We start from the raw sequence: 16,589 nt of genomic DNA, 5'->3' as shown, positions 1-16,589 counted from the left end.
TTTTTTTTTTTTTTTTTTTTTTTTTGAGATGGAGTCTCGCTTTGTCACCCAGGCTGGAGCGCAGTGGCCGGATCTCAGCTCACTGCAAGCTCCGCCTCCCAGGTTCACGCCATTCTCCTGCCTCAGCCTCCCGAGTAGCTGGGACTACAGGCGCCGCCACCTCGCCCGGCTAGTTTTTTGTATTTTAGTAGAGACGGGGTTTCACTGTGTTAGCCAGGATGGTCTCGATCTCCTGACCTCGTGATCCGCCCGTCTCGGCCTCCCAAAGTGCTGGGGATTACAGGCTTGAGCCACCGCGCCTGGCCCTTTGTCTTTATTTAATTACATAAATTGGTGAGCTCTCCAAGTATTCTGATGGCCTTTGTCACCATTTTTATTTTTTTATGCATGTTCTGGTTTAGTTTTCATATTTATTTTGGATCTAGTTTCTCAACTATATTAGAGTTTGACATATTGATATTTCCTTACAGTTTCATCATGCATTCACACATCTAAAGGAAAAATCTTAACTCCAGCAAAATTGGCTTGAAGCATGTGTGTGCTATGTAAAAATGTCAGGAATGCTATAATTACATTTTATCAGGTGAAGTTTAACATTTTAATAGGCAGTGTCTAAGACTGATCTGACAGGGTGTTTTTGGATGATGAAATGGATGCTCAAAATAAGAAAACACCACTCAAAACTAAATGAGTCACTTCTGCCAGACAAGTAGGTTTGAAATTTATTCTGAAGGGCCTGTGTAATTTTTCTGAAGTGCTGTCCTCTTTTAATGTATGTTCATTTAATCTGATTTTGAAGGTTGAAAAAATAACCCCTCTGCGACTTCTTAATCATTATAGAAGAAGAGTGAATATTTGGCAAAGTTTCAAGAGAAGTCCTTAGCTTGGTGTTTATTTCACCTCACCATAGATGTAATTCACCAAAATAGCAAGATTTTAAGCAACTTCTTCAGCTACACAGCTCCATCCATCCCTTTAGATGTTGGGACACAGTATCAACCGAATAGGACAAATGGGTATATTGTAGTCACAGTATTTGTTATCACTGTTCTTTCACGGGAGTGAATTTAATTTACTTAGGTTACTCATCTAATGTGTGTTGTCTTTGTTTTATTTACAAACAGGACAGTCACGAGTCCCTTCTTTTGAGTTAGGTTCTTGACTGGAATCACAATTTTGTACATTAGCTGGGTAAATAGATGAGCTAGGCATTTTACATAAGTGTAGCTCTGCCAGTTCTTTTGATATTTTAATCTCTAAGAAAGATTGCTTTTTTTCCCTGGAGTGCTAAAAAGATTCCTCTTTGGGTAGGTGGGTGATCAGGCTGCAAAATCTGCCTTCCTGGAACTGCCAGGTTTGACTCAGCTGATCTGACTGCTAGCTTTCTTCTTTCTTAAAGGCATTTTATGGGAAATAAAAGTTAAGGGCATGAGCTGGAAGTTAGTCCTGGATATGAGTCCCATCTTGACAGCTCACTGCCCTTTGGCAAACTTGACAGCTCACTGAATGCCCTTTGGTAAACTACCTCTCTGCCTTCCATAGGAAATTGTGAGGATTAAATCAGTACATAGATAATGCCTATTTCTGTTTGCCCTACATATTTCTTTCCTACTTTTTATACTGTTCCTAGCCCCTGTTTTCTTTGGAAAACTTTCATTCTATAGTGCCCAACCCTCCACGGGGGTGGAAATTTGGTCAAAGAAAGTCTAAAAGTATTTTGTCAATGGGAATTTGTTTTAGCACTTCCAAGACGTTATTCCATTGTCTTCTGTCTTTCATTGTTACTGTTGAGAAGTCATCAATAATTCTTATCATTGTTTTTTTGAAGGTAAACCTAATTTTTCCTGTGACTGCTTTTAAAACTTTCTCATTGCCATTACATTTTAGAAGCTCTACCATGATGTGTCTAGGAAGTCTGTTTGTTCAGTTTCTGTATTATTTCTATTTGAGGTTCATAGAGTTTCTTGCCTCTGTGGTTTGCTAGTTTGTCAGTTTGGAAAATTTTTCTTAAAAAATCGCTTCTTCTATTCTGCACCAGTCTATTTCTCCTCTCCTACTAGATATCTCATTACATGAATGTTAGAGTTTTTCAAGTAGTCTCCTATACTTTTTATGCATTTGTATGCATGTCTCATCATTTCATTTATCTCTGTGTTGCATTAATGATATGTTCTACTGACATATCTTCAGATAGACTAATTTTCTGTCCTCTATGCCTACTCTGATATCTTAAATATTTATTTAATTCTTAATTTTGGTTTTTGTATTTTATTTGAGTTTTAGAATTTACATTTGATTCTTTGATGTAGGTGACAGTTCTTTGATTAAATTCTCCACATTTTCATGTTTTCTTGGATATATTAAAGTTATTTTAAAATCTCTATTTGATAAGCAAGTATACTGATTTTTTCTCTTCTTGTTCCATCTCTTGATGTGTCTGATAACTTCATTAAATGCCAGACAAATGTGTAAAACACTGTAGAAACTCTGGATGATATCTTTCTTTAGGAAAGATTGTTAAAATTACTAGGGAGATTATTAGGCTAAGGTGCTCTAGCACCCTGGGTTCCTACATAAGCAAACTGAAACTCAACTCAGTCTAAAGGGTAAAAAAAATCTTAAGCCTAATCAATCAGAAATCACCAACTAACCTTAAACTAGGGACTTTCCTCTGAAATGATGTAAATAAGGCTATTGCTCCAATTTAACCAATCAATATTTTCTTTTTGGCAATATTTTCTATTTGTCTTGACTTTGCAGTCATCCTATAAGCCTTCCTTTTGTGCTCCTGCAGTGGAGCCCTGAATCACATGTAGTCTGGCACTATCCAATTCATGAATAACCTTCTGCTCAAACAAAGTCTTAAAAAATTTTAATGTGCCTAAGTTAATCTTTTAACTGGGCATACTTTTGATTTTTGGAAGTTAGTTAAACTAGAGACAGATTAATTTTATCCAGTATGACACTAATCTGATTGGAAGCTAGGTTTGTTTCTGTAAGGAATGGTGCATATCCATTTTGCCCTTGATTCCAGAGTGGAGTCCTTCAGAAGCTCAATCAAAACCCTGGGGGTGTTTACCAGAGCCTCTTACTTTTGGCTGGTTACAACTTCAATTTTTGTCTCCCCACCATTGTGAGATGACTATAAATTTTGTTTCGCTTCTCAGGATTTTAGTTTTTGCTTTCTGCTTGGTTTTTTAGCCTCTAAGTCACTGGGCAAAATTTTAAAAAATGCTTCAAGAGGAAATGCAGAAGCCAACTGTAAAGCTTACTCTAATCTTTGTGGTGAGCTTGGCCCCCTCAAGTTTTGCTGCTTGTTAGCCATGATTAATACTTTTATCCAGCACCCTGGAACATCTGAAAGAGTGGACCATCTTTCAACCCTTTAGTCACCACTTTCTGCTCAACTTCTCACCTTTCTGTTGCTTTAGAATTGGCAAATGCCTCAAATGGAAAATTGGTACAAAACATTGGGCTTTTCTCATATCCTGCCTACTTTGGTAGCTCTTTGATGGCTTCAAATATGTATTTAAAAATATCTAGGTTTAGCAATAATTCTTGTTGGGACTATTGGTCAGATACAAACTAGACCATTTTATAATAGAAGCAACACTCTCTCATGGAAATTTTATTTTTAGTCTGAGACTTAAAAATGGAAAGGCCAATGGTAATTTCTAGAGACCCAATTCTGGGGCCTCTACTACTGAGATCTCTTATGATGCCCTGTTTGCAGTACTTGCCTGGGGTTGATTGCTCCTACCTTCCTTTGTATCTGTGACCCACCTAGTGTATTTCCAGTAAAACCCTCTACTTTTCCTAACTTAGTCTGATTTTCCATACCTGCAAACCATAAACATAAAACATCTGTCAGTTGGCTCAACAGAATAAAAGAAGCGACTTGTATTTATGCAAGAATATAGTTGTATAATGTTCTTCAGAGTCAAGTGACCTGGTGTTTAGTATATTTTGAAAACAACTCTGTCACTAGACTGCTTGGTGACCTTGGAGAAGTCACCCCCTTGTGTCTCATGTTTCTGGTTTCTAAAATTTTGTGTTTGCACGAGATTGCCTCTGAAATTCCTTCAAGCTGTAAATCCTAGGATTCGGATTTGGAGCTAGTTGGCCCACACAGGAACTGAATCCACAAACTTGCCCTTTTAAATCTATGGTCTTACCAATTTATCATGCTAGTATTCCACATAAAATGTACCTTATAAAAAAAAAGCTAGTTAGCTATAAAACTTCTCACCCATATAAACTGAGTCATACCTGAACAAGAATAATTCTTGTCTGGATAGTATTGTTCAAGAGGTAGATTTATTTGGCAAAGTCTCTTTGATAGTGAACGCCAATGATTCTACCTGGCATAGATGACACCCTGTCACAGCACCTGAAAATGTTGTTTTTAACCTGAGCACTTTACAAAGACACACACAAAAAACCCTCAATTAACTGGGAAGCTCTGTCCTCACATTTATGAATAACTGTATAGGGTTGCTTATTATTAGCTTAAACATATATGCCCATAAATTTATACCTATATAAATATATGCAATTATATAGAGCAGGATCTTTGACTTTTACAGGAGGATGTTAATTTCTAACTATACCTCTAGCTCCAGAGGAAACTATATATGTAGCCATTGGGTCTGTGGACATAATATCCCAGTTCCTGTTAATAATTTCAGTCTAAATTCTAGGCCCTCTCAAAAGCTCAATTATGAGAGACATTTGTGAAGTATTACCAATCTAGTTTTCAGATTATCTAAACTTTAGACTCTGTTGAAACGAGTTTATTGGAGAGCTATGTGCTTGGCACATGCCCCTTTGCCTTTGAGGACACTTGCTTTGGCTCTGTAGTAATCAACAACATCAAATATACCCCCTTCCTTCCATCTTATTGTCACTATAGGCAAAATGGCTATCATGTCTCATCTGGATTATTACAACACCTATCCTCAATTCCTGCCCACTAGCCTTCCCTTATTCTCTGGGGGTCCCATACAACCAACTATCCCTCAGACACCAAGTGATCTTTTCAAATGGAAGTCTGATTGTGTTATCCACTTGCTGAAAAACCCTTCAGGAGCTTCCTGTTGGTCTTAGGAAACGTGCTGCATTGTTTGACTCTTGCTTACACCAGCCTCTTCCACCAAACTCCACCCCCATTTCAGCCAGAGTGGTTCAAATGCCACTCAAATGTCAAAAGAATGCCCCCCACTATACCAGCCTTCTTCATGGGGCAGTCTCACATGTTGTACCTTCTGTTTGGAACCCCCTTCCCTCCCTTTTGCATAGGAAAAGCCTACTCAACCTTCAGATCTTGAGTCAATCAGGCCTTCTTCAGGGAAAGAATTTCCTAACACCCTGGTCTAAGTTAAATTATTATAGGCTTTCATGTTTGAATGTGTCTCTGTTTCACTGCACTTATATTTAGTCCTGTGCTTTGTTGGCTCTTCTGCTTCTGTCTTTAGAAGATAAAATCCACGTGAGCAGGAATTTAATATATTTCTATTCACCATTGTTTTTTCTCCCCAGAGTATAGCACAGTGCTGGGAACTTAGTGGGTGCATAATAAATATTTTCTGAGAAGTGTCTATTCATGTCCTTTGCTCATATTTTAATGGGGTTGTTTGTTTTTTGCTTGTTTGTTGCGAGCCGAAAGGCTGAGTGTCGTGACCAACTCAGCATTCCACTGGAGGCTATATGATCCAACAGAAAACTGTTGATCATGAATGCAGGATGTGGGCAAACTCACATCTTCACCTGCCACCAGAAGGTATGCTGAGGGCAATCACTCCCTGTTCCAGCAGATAACTTTGAGGTTATCTACCTTGAGGTTATCTACTGGAACATCTGGAGCCTACTGTTCTAAGAAAGCAGCCTTGCAGGTCTGTACTAAATCAAGCAGCTGATCGACAACCACCCCCTTTCTCCCTGTCTCTTTTACTCAATAAATACGAAGGGCTCTAGAAGCTCAGGGCCCTTGTTCACTAGAAGCAAGGAGCTCCCTGACCCCTTCTTCCAAACATAGTCTTTTGTCTTTGTCTTTATTCCTGTGGAAAAACCTCCTTTGTTCAGTCCACCAGGGTCCACAGCACTTGTTAATGTGTTTGTTTCCTGTAGATTCTGCATATTAGACCTTTGTTGGATGCATAGTTTGCAAATACTTTCCCTCATTCTGTAAGTTGTGTGTTTACTCTGTTGATAGTTTCTTTTGCGGTGAAGAAGCTCTTTAGTTCAGTTAGGTCCTATTTGTCAATTGTTTTTGTTTCAATTGCTTTTGGAGCCTTTGTCATGAAATTTTTGCCAAACCCTATGTCCAGAATGGTATTTCCTAGGGTTTCTGCTAGGGGTTTTATAGTTTTAGGTTTTCCGTTTAAGTCTTTAATCCATCTTGAGTTGATATTTGTGTATGGTGAAAGAAAGGGGTCCAGTTTCAATCTCCTGCATATGGTTAGCCAGTTATCCCAGCACCATTTATTGAATAGAAAGTCATTTTCCCATTGCTTGTTATCATTGACTTTGTTGAAGATTACATGGTTGTAGATGTAGAGTTTCATGTGTGGGTTCTCTGTCCTGTTTCATTGGTCTATGTGTCTGTTTTTGTACCAGTACAATGGCTGTTTTGGTTATTATAGCCTTGTAGTACAGTCTGAAATTGGGTAATGTGATGCCTCTGGCTTTGTTCCTTTTGCTTAGGATTGCTTTGGTTATTTGGGGCTCTTCTTTGGTTCCACATGAATTTTAGAGTAGTTTGATAGGAATAATGTTAAATCTGTAGAATGCTTTGGGCAGTACGGCCATTTAAAAATATTCATTCTTCCAGTCCATAAGCATAGAAAGTTTTTTCATTTGTTTGTATCATCTATGGTTTCTTTTAGCAGTGTTTTGTAGTTCTCCTTGTAGAGATCTTTCACCTCCTTGGTTACACATATTCCTAGGTATTTTTGTGTCTGCGGCTGTTGTGAATAGGATTGAATTCTTGATTTGGCTCACGGCTTGAACTTTATTGGTGGTGTCTAGAAATGCCACTGATTTTTGTACATTGATATTATATCCTGAAACTTTACTAAAGTCATTTGTCAGTTTTAGGAGGTTTTTGGTGGAGTCCGTAGGGGTTTCTAGGTATAGAATTCTATCATCTGTGAAGACAGATAATCTGACTTCCTCTTTTCCTATCTGGATGCCCTTTATTTCTTTCTCTTGCCTGATTGCTCTGGCTAGGACATCCAGTAATATGCTGAGTAAGAGTGGTGACTGTGGGCTTCCTTGTCTTACTCCAGTTCTCAAGGGGACTGCTTTCAGCTTTTGCCTGTTCAGTTCGATGTTGGCTGTGGGTTTGTCATAGATGGCTCTTATTATTTTGAAGTATGTTCCTTCGATGCCTAATTTATCGATGGTTTTTAACATGAAGGGATGTTAAAGTTTATCAAAAGCCTTTTTCTGCATCTATTGAGATGATTATGTGGTTTTTGTTTATAACTCTGCTTATATGGTGAATCACATTTATTGATTTATATATGTTGAACCAACCTTGCATCCCAGGAATACTGCCTACTTAATGATAGTAAATTGACTTCTCTACATACTGCTGGATTTGGTTTGTTAGTATTTTGTTGAGGATATTTGCATCTGTGTTCATTAGGGATACTGGCCTGAAGTTTTCTTTTTTCATTGTGTCTCTGCCATATTTTGACATACAGAATAAGTTAGAAAAGCCTCCCTCCTCCTCAATTTTTTGGAATAATTTCAGTAGGATTGGTTCTAACTAGTTCTTCATTGTATGTCTGGTAGAATTTGTCTGTAAATCTGTCTAGATCAGGGCTTGTTATGATTGGTAGGGTTTTTATTACTGATTCAATTTTGGAATTTGCTATTGGTCTGTTCAGGGTTTCAATTTCTTCCTGGTTCAATTTTGTGAGATTATGTTTCCACAAATTTATCTATTTCTTCTAGGTTTTCTCCAAAAGGTTTTTAAGGAAGGGAGATTTTTTACCTTAAGAAAAAACAATTATTTTTTACTATAATGTGGAGACAGTATATATTTGGTTTTAGGGTCTTAATATTTTGTAAACCTTTACCTTTATCTCTATAATACTGTTTTTGACCAGATTCCCCAGAACCAGAGCTTAAGATGAGAGTTCTTTTTTAAGCGGTTTATTGAGAATGCTCTTAGGAGAAGGGGCGTGAAAGCGCAGGGGAAAAGAACTCAGCAAGGGTGGGTCAGCTGAAGACTGGCTTCCACCTGATCTCAAGGTGAACTCTGGAAACTGTGTTGCATCACAGTTAATCCCACCTTGAGGCAAGGGAAACCACAGGGGTCAACTGTGAGCCTTCAGCAGCCAGTACTCATAGCACATGAGGGCACACTGGCCTGTTAAAGATCTGAGTGGGGCAACAACAGTGTCAATGGCAAGGGTTTTATTTACCTTGTCTTGAATTGGAAGAGACTTAATTTTTTTCTTATTAGAGATGGGGTCTCGCCATGTTGCCCAGGCTGGAACTCCTTGGATTAAGCTATCCTCCCACCTCTACCTCCCAAAGTGCTGGGATTACAGGCATAAGCCACCGTGCCCAGCCTGGAAGAGACTAATTTGTATATATTTATGTATTTATTTTCTTAGTAACAAATGCATGTGGTTAAGAAGACAACTAAAAAGGTGTGCAATCTGTCTCCAATTTTCTTCCCCAGAGACAGTCACTGTTAAGCATTTCTTGTATATCCTTTCAAAGGTAGTCTATACGTATTTTTCACTTTCTTTCTGTAAACCAAATTATAGCATTATGTTCTGCACATTGTTCTCCTGACTGAATGAGGAAACTTGGAAGATATTCTGTACCAAAATATAGAGGGCTGTGTCATCATTTTTAATGGCTATAGAGTATTGCACTGTTTCTATAAACCACAGTATATTCACCTTGATTTTTTTGCAGTTAATTTTCCTTATATGGCTTTACTATGCACATGTCTATAAACCACTTTAAATAGTTGAAATAGACTAGAAGGTTAATTGCTAAAACTAACACATAGGATCTCATGTCCTATAAGAGTTCACCTGGAAGACCAATAACAGGACCTAGAAATAACACATTCCAAGAGAAAATCATACTTTTTTCCTATACGACCCTGTGGAGTATAATCAGTGATGGACATAAGTCGGGGAGCTTGGCTGAAACTCTTATCACTTCACTGAGCATGGCCGAAATCCCAAGCCAATTTCAGAGCAATTTCAGGGCACCTCGTAGGTTTCCGAGGAATCCGTTGACTATATCCAAAGCTCTCCAAACTTTGGTCCAAACTTTCTTTATTGATTTAATGTAAAGCCTGATAAAATTCTGTGACTTTAAAATAAACCAGCCTAAACTAGATTTGAGTTTAAAAGCCGCCGCGATGGTACATTTGTGTATCTATATCTTTATTTTTGGAAATGTAATTATCTTTTCTAAGTCATGGTTTAATGGAGCAAGGTCTGAAACTGTCCCTGCTTGCTTGTGTTGCAAAATGAACAGCTGACATTCTTACAAGATGAAAAGCTACTTCAGAAGCTAAAGACAGAAGCTTGGCTTCTCCCCTGAGGAAGCCTGGGTAGCCATGATTCACACACAGCAGGTACCAACGTGGAGCTCTGTTAGGATAAGGCAGTTGGTGTTTCCACAAGCAGAGCCTCCCTACTCCCTAGCTTGCTCCCTCCCTTCCTTCCTTCCTTCCTTCCTTCCTTCCTTCCTTCCTTCCTTCCTTCCTTCCTTCCTTCCTTCCTTCTCTCTGTCTTTCCCCTTCCTTCCTTCCTTCCTTCCTTCCTTCCTTCCTTCCTCCCTTCTCTCTGTCTTTCCCCTTCCTTCCTTCCTTCCTTCCTTCCTTCCTTCCTTCCTTCCTTCCTTCCCTCCTTCCCTCCCTCCCTCCCTCCCTCCTTCCTTCCTTCCTTATTTCAAAGGACAGATGTTCCATGGCCAGATTCCATGAGTAAAACACTTGGCCCAAAATTTAATGTGGCCTTATAATTCCTGTTTCATTCCATATGAAGCCACGTGGATGGAACTTAGATGTCTGCCATTTCTTAGATAAGCATATTTAACCAAGAGACAACTAACACCTAGAATTAGATTTAAAATGTCTGTTGAGTAGTACTCTATTGTGTATAAGTACCACATTTTCTTTCATTTTTTTAAACAATCCTGGTGGTTTTATTTTATTTTATTTTTTATTTATTTATTTTTTTGATGGACACTCACTCTGTTGCCAGGCTGGAGTACAGTGGCGCGATCTCGGCTCACTGCAACATCCACCTGGCGGGTTCAAGTGATTCTCCTGCCTCAGCCTCCCGAGCAGCTGGGACTACAGGTGTGCACCACCAGGCCCAGCTAATTTTTCTATTTTTAGTTGAGACAGGGTTTCATGATGTTGGCCAGGATGGTCTCTATCTCTTGACCTTGTGATCTACCCACCTTGGCCTCCAAAAGCGCTGGGATTACAAGTGTGAGCCACTGGCCTCTTTATTTTTATTTATTAATTTATTTTTAACTTTTAAGTTCAGGAGTACAAGTGCAGGTTTGTTACATAGGTAAACTTGTGTCCTGGGGGTTTGTTGTACAGATTATTTCATCATCACCCACATATTAAACATAGTGCTCATTAGTTATTTTTCTTGATCCTAACTAAAGGAGTAAAATTGGATTGTTTGTAACACAAAAGATGAATGCTTGAGGGAAAGGGGACTCCATTTTCCAGGATGTGATAATCATGCGTTGCATGCCTGTATCAGAACAGCCAGTGTACCCTATAAATACATACACCTACTATGTCCCCACAAAACTAAAATAAAAAATAAAATAATAAACACAACACCAAAAAAATAAAATAAAATGTCTGTTAATGGATCACAATAAGACATGGTATTTTGGCCGGGCGCGGTGGCTCAAGCCTGTAATCCCAGCACTTTGGGAGGCCGAGACGGGCGGATCACGAGGTCAGGAGATCGAGACCATCCTGGCTAACACGGTGAAACCCCGTCTCTACTAAAATACAAAAAAAAACTAGCCGGGTGAGGTGGCGGGCGCCTGTAGTCCCAGCTACTTGGGAGGCTGAGGCAGGAGAATGGCGTGAACCCGGGAGGCAGAGCTTGCAGTGAGCCGAGATTGCGCCACTGCACTCCAGCCTGGGCGACAGAGCGAGACTCCGCCTCAAAAAAAAAAAAAAAAAAAAAAAAGACATGGTATTTTACAATGTCCAGTGTCCAGCTTAGAATGAAGGTACTGTTGAAAGTCTTGGAATAAGCCTTTTGTTGTCTGAGGATTAGTAATGAAGGTCAGGTGTTTTGGTAACTTGTAGAAATTAAAAATAACTCAGGTGTGTTTCCTTTCTCTCCCTCTTTGGAAGACGTGAAAGTGATGGGCAAATATCAACTACTTTATCCAACACTGCTCAGTGAAGGTGTTGGATAAGATGCTCATTAATAGCAGAACTGAATTTTTAATTGGCAAAATGTCACCTTGATGGATTCTATATGTAGGTGGGTCATTTCTTCTTTTCAGTTGATATCACTGACAGCCTGTTGGGTACTGGAACCCTTCCAAGGCATAGTGCTTCATAGTACCCCACTAATTTCCAGATTCCTCAGAGTTAAAGCAGTCATGAGATGGTTATAAGGATTCTGTGAGATAATTTATGTAAAACGCTTAGTACAATGTTTGGTACATAGTAATGACTCATTCCATATATTTTCAATAAATATTTATTGAGTGCCCTGCATGCACTGTTCAAGGTGCTGAAGATACAGACAAAAACCATGGTGCTTATATTCTAATTTGGGAAGATAAATAGACAAGTAGTAAAGATATATTGAGAAAATAATGAGTGCTATGAAAATAGCTAAACAGAATTATATTATTAATGTTGACTTGGAGAGAGGAGATGGAAAGGTGAAATAGATGGTATACTGGTCCTGGACTGTTTGCCCTCAGAGCTATCTTTTCTATTACCTGTTGTAAACTATATGGTCAGGGTATGTAGATGTGGTGGGATGTTTTCCAAAGCTCCTGTATTAGCTGGTTCCAAGTGGGTTTAGCTAGTGGAGGCACTGGTGGAAGATTGGAGAATGGAAGGAAGGGAGAAGGTAGGGTATTTTTCTCACCCTTCCTGTGCTCATTGGATTCTTGGTAGTGGTTGTGTTTCTCCTGTGGGTCTTGCTTCTGCTGGATATGTCTAAAGCTTCTCCCAGATTTCACCTGGTGACCCCAGCTCATGGGATCTAGTAATACCACTTTTCCTTTAGTTTTCCTGCTGCTGTAAATATCTGTGTTGTCCTGCCTCATTTGACTTTGAAGCTTATCCATCCCATGTATGACTTATCACCCATATTAAATTCCCTCTGTTCTGTATACTTAGAAAGGTTTCTGCCTTCCTCGGATGCTGACCTGAACAAGGATTTACAGAAGGTCTTTCTCAGAAGATGTCACGTGCAATAAAAGCTGAATGGTAGGAAGCTAATCGTGTGGTCTGGAGGAAGAACATTCCCAGCCACAGAGAACAGCAAGAGCAAAGGCACGGAAGTGAGGGCGAGCTTAGGGTATTTAAGGAACAGAGAGAAAACCGCCGTGGTTGGAGTAGAGTGAGTGGGAAGGAGAGGGTATGACATGGGTATGTGATGCGTATAGAGAGGAAAGTGGTGGTTAGTTGATGGGAGATCTAGATAACTAGAGAAAGAAGAACTTTGGATTATATTCTAATTGTGATTGGAAGCCACTGGAATGTTTTAATAGGAGAGGAGGGATTGGGCACAGTGGTTCACGCCTGTAATCCCAGCACTTTGAGGCTCACTTGAGGCAAGGAGTTTGAGATCAGCCTGTGCAACACAGAGAGACTCCATATCTACAAACAAAACAAAATTATCTGGCTGTGGTGGTACATGCCTGTAGTCCCAGCTACTTGAGAGGCTGAAAGAGGAGGCTCGAGCCCAGACTTTGAGGCTGCAGTGAGCTATGATCCCGCCATTGCATTATAGTCTGCATGACAGAGCAAGACCCTGTCTCAATTTAAAAAAAAAAAAAGAAAAAAGAAAAGAAAGGCTGGGCGCGGTGGTTCATGCCTATAATCTCAGCACTTTGGGATGCTGAGGCAGGCAGATCACAAGGTCAGGAGTTCGAAACCAGCCTGACCAACGTGGTGAAACCCCATCTCTACTAAAAATACAAAAATTAGCTGGGCGTGGCGGCACATGCCTGTAATCCCAGCTACTCAGGAAGCTGAGGCAGGAGAATTGCTTGAACGCAACAGATGGAGGTTGCAGTGAGCCGAGATTGCGCCATAGCACCCCAGCCTGGGCAACAGAGCGAGAGTCTGTCTAAAAAAAAAAAAAAAAAAAAAGAAAGAAAGAAAGAAAAGATAAGAAAAAAAGAGGAGAGAAAAGGAAGGAACACATAAGTAATATGATTTATGCTTGAAAGAGATCGTTCTGACTGCTTTAAATAAAATATAATAGAAAGAATATTAAAGGATTTTAAGAGTGGGTCAATGGCAAATTAAGTGCCTATTGTTAATAATCTGAGCAAAAAATGATGTTAACTTGGGCTAAGGTGGAAGCCAAGAAGAGGAATGGGAAGATTTCTAATATGTTTTGGAAGAAGAGGCTACAGAACTTACTGATAAGAGGTGTAAGGAAGAAAAAGAATCAAGAGTGACTCCTAGACTTTTGATCTTGAAGTTTTGTTGAGAGACAGAACTAAAGGAGTGGCAGGCACTTGCCAGAAAAGAAAATATTTAATTTTCAACCTCTTAAAGTAGAGAGGTTATTTGATATCTAAATAGAGTTATCATGTAAATAGCTGTAGTTCATGTCTGGAGCTCAAGGGAGAAGTCATAAGTAGAATTATAGATGTGGAAGTCAACAGCACACATCCATGGGGATGGGAAAACTACCAAAAGGAAGGATCTAGGCATACAGCAACTATTATTGTTGTTATTGCCTTATAACAAGCTTTTGTATTTCCTCAAAATGAAAACTTTGACCAAAGCTTGAGACTTGCTAAGTTGGTTTAAGGAAATGATGAAAATGAGCAGCCAAATGATCACTTTGCCTGAACATTTGTTAGATATTCTTATCCTTTTCTCTGTAGACCAGATGGGCTAGCTGGGGAAATAGTAAGAGTGATGGATAATCTGGGGCTGTGAGCATTACCTGTATGCGCAAGTTTTCTGGACAGAGGCCCAGGCCAGTTCATTATAGAGTAGTGAATCAGTATGCTTCCTATTCTGTCTGACAACTGAATCACCCATACCACATTCCCTCATATATGAATGTTTTATCAAGAACAAGACAAGCTGTGATGAGTACATTTGGACGTACAATGACTTACCCTATTTGGTTTTAAAAATGAAACTTGAAACTATTTTTTTAAGGCCAAACCAACTCTTTTGAGAAAATACTCCAGAGTAAGACTAAGAAAATATTGATGTATTCCAAGGCAAGAGTTAAGCAAGAAACAGTGAGCTCATCCATGACCTCCTTTTTCTTAGGTCATTGCCGAGTGAGTCCCCAGGAATCCAATTTACCTGCTGCTGCTGTTATGCAGTGCCTCTTAGGCAGGTATGGGGAAACTTTGATAAGAGAAAATGTTGTGAATATTCATGGAACATGAAATAAGGAGTGACCTTGGTGTTACCACATGGGAGTCAAATGTACCCAAGGATAACACCAACAGCGGAGTCTGTAAGATGTTGCTTGTTTCACTCTTCAGCCAAGTCTTATTTTCATGCAACTTGGAGGTGAGTGTGCATGTTTTTTAGAAAATAATTTCTTAGACTGTCCATTTTTTAAACGGATAGACTATCCTAGGCTCCATTAAGTACAATCTGGGCACACAGTGCTGCCTGATGAATAACAGCCACAAGATGATCCAGGCGATATTTTATCTTCTCCAGTGCCAAATTCAGAGATTCCAGCCTTGGGAGCGGTTTGGCAGTCTCCATAATCTGGGTGATAAACTGATTTTTCCACATGCCTTAATTAGGCTCATCAAGCCTATCATATTTCTGGACATTGAGATGTTAATGCTGCCAGGAAGGCTGGATATGCCCTCACTCTTGCCTTGGACAGTGTCAGATAGAAGCCTTCATAGTAATTTCATCCTGTTATTTTACCCATGAATCCTGTTTCTCTTTTGACCTCTCATTTTTTTTTCCCCTATTTTAATCTAAGTGGACCTGGTACATGATAAATCTATGAATTCATAATAGCTGCATATTTATGTGGTATGCATATTTATGATGATGGAGACCACAAATAAATAAATGCAAAGCAAGCAAAATCTAACAATGAAGCACAAAGGTCTGCCAGTTTTCTTTTTGTTTTTGTTTGGGGTTTTTTTTTCAATACTGGAGGTTCTAAGTGAATTCTCTAGTTAGTTATCAGCATTTGGCACTCCGTTGTAAATTTCAGTGCTGCTCCCATATCTCAAGACTTGTTATAAATTGACAACACTAAACTGTTGGTGTACTGGCATAGCTATAGGCAAAGAGATCATTGGAACAGAAAGGAGAGCCCAAACAAAAGAAGTGGCATTGCAGATCAGTGGAGAAAAGGCGGATGTTTCAATGCATGGTGCTGAGACATTCGTAATCTATATGGAAAAGCATGGAATTGGACCTCATGTTACACTATACACAAAAATGAATCCCAAGGGTATTAAACACCTATATGTAAAAGGGCAAACTATAAAACTTTTTAGAAGAGAACATAGGTGGATATCTTCATGAACTTAAAATATGAAAAGTTTTCTTAAACAAGACACAAAAAGTGCAATCCATAGAGAACATGACTGATAAATTTAACCACATGAAAACTAAGCATATGTATTTATCAAAAGACATCATATGAAGAGTGAAAATGAAAAATTTGGTGCTAACTTACTTTGATTCTCCTTGGGAATTTTGGTATATGAAGACCTTCCAAAGCTGTAAAATGTAGAAAAATGGCAGGGCTGCTCAGATGTGACAGTTTGTGCTGACCTCATCTCTGTCATCTGTGCCCCTGTTCCTCCTGTCGAAGTAATTGTCTGAAAGGATAAATATAGCTTATTGCTGCTGTTCCTCGCTTTTTCTGTGGTGTATTAAAGTACTTTTGAACTATTCTTGTTAGAAACATGCTTTGTGGCATCTCTCATTGTTGCCCAAATAATACAATTTCTTCAAAGAACTGGAATTCGTAACTAAAAAATGTGTGTCTATATGTTTGTGTTTGAGAAGTTCAAGGAACATTGAAAGTGAGTTTTTACCCCAGGATTTAAACGTAATATATGCTCCCTAAAGAGAAAATTTGCAATGCAGAAAAATAAAAAATAAAAAAAGAATCTTAAATCACTCAGAATCCTCCTACCATCCATAGTTAACTATTATTAATATTTTGATGTCTTTTTTAAAATGTGGATCACACTGTAGTTACAGTATTAAATTCTGATTGAGCCACTTAAGATCATAACACAAACTTCCTACGCATGTAGTTACAAATTTGGGGGAAACATTATTTTTAGTGGCAGACCATGGAAAGCAGCATACCGTAGCATTAGGATCACAGGCTCCAGGATCATATTGCTTA

General features: G+C 39.0%; 1 long non-coding RNA gene across 1 annotated transcript in view; it reads right to left on the bottom strand.

The window, feature by feature from the left end:
- Positions 1-15,981, bottom strand: part of LOC108541210 (uncharacterized) — a 40,646-nt gene extending 24,665 nt beyond the window's left edge. Inside the window, exon 1 of the long non-coding RNA XR_001888902.1 lies at positions 15,906-15,981. This is a non-coding gene — a long non-coding RNA (uncharacterized LOC108541210). The remainder of the gene's footprint in view (positions 1-15,905) is intronic.
- Between the last annotated feature and the right edge of the window lie 608 nt (positions 15,982-16,589).

The sequence above is a fragment of the Rhinopithecus bieti genome, unplaced genomic scaffold, assembly GCF_001698545.2.
Source record: "Rhinopithecus bieti isolate Rb0 unplaced genomic scaffold, ASM169854v2 scaffold_19459, whole genome shotgun sequence".
Taxonomy (NCBI): domain Eukaryota; kingdom Metazoa; phylum Chordata; class Mammalia; order Primates; family Cercopithecidae; genus Rhinopithecus; species Rhinopithecus bieti.
The sequence above is the reverse complement of the archived record's forward strand: the minus strand, read 5'-3'. Positions and strand labels throughout refer to the sequence as shown.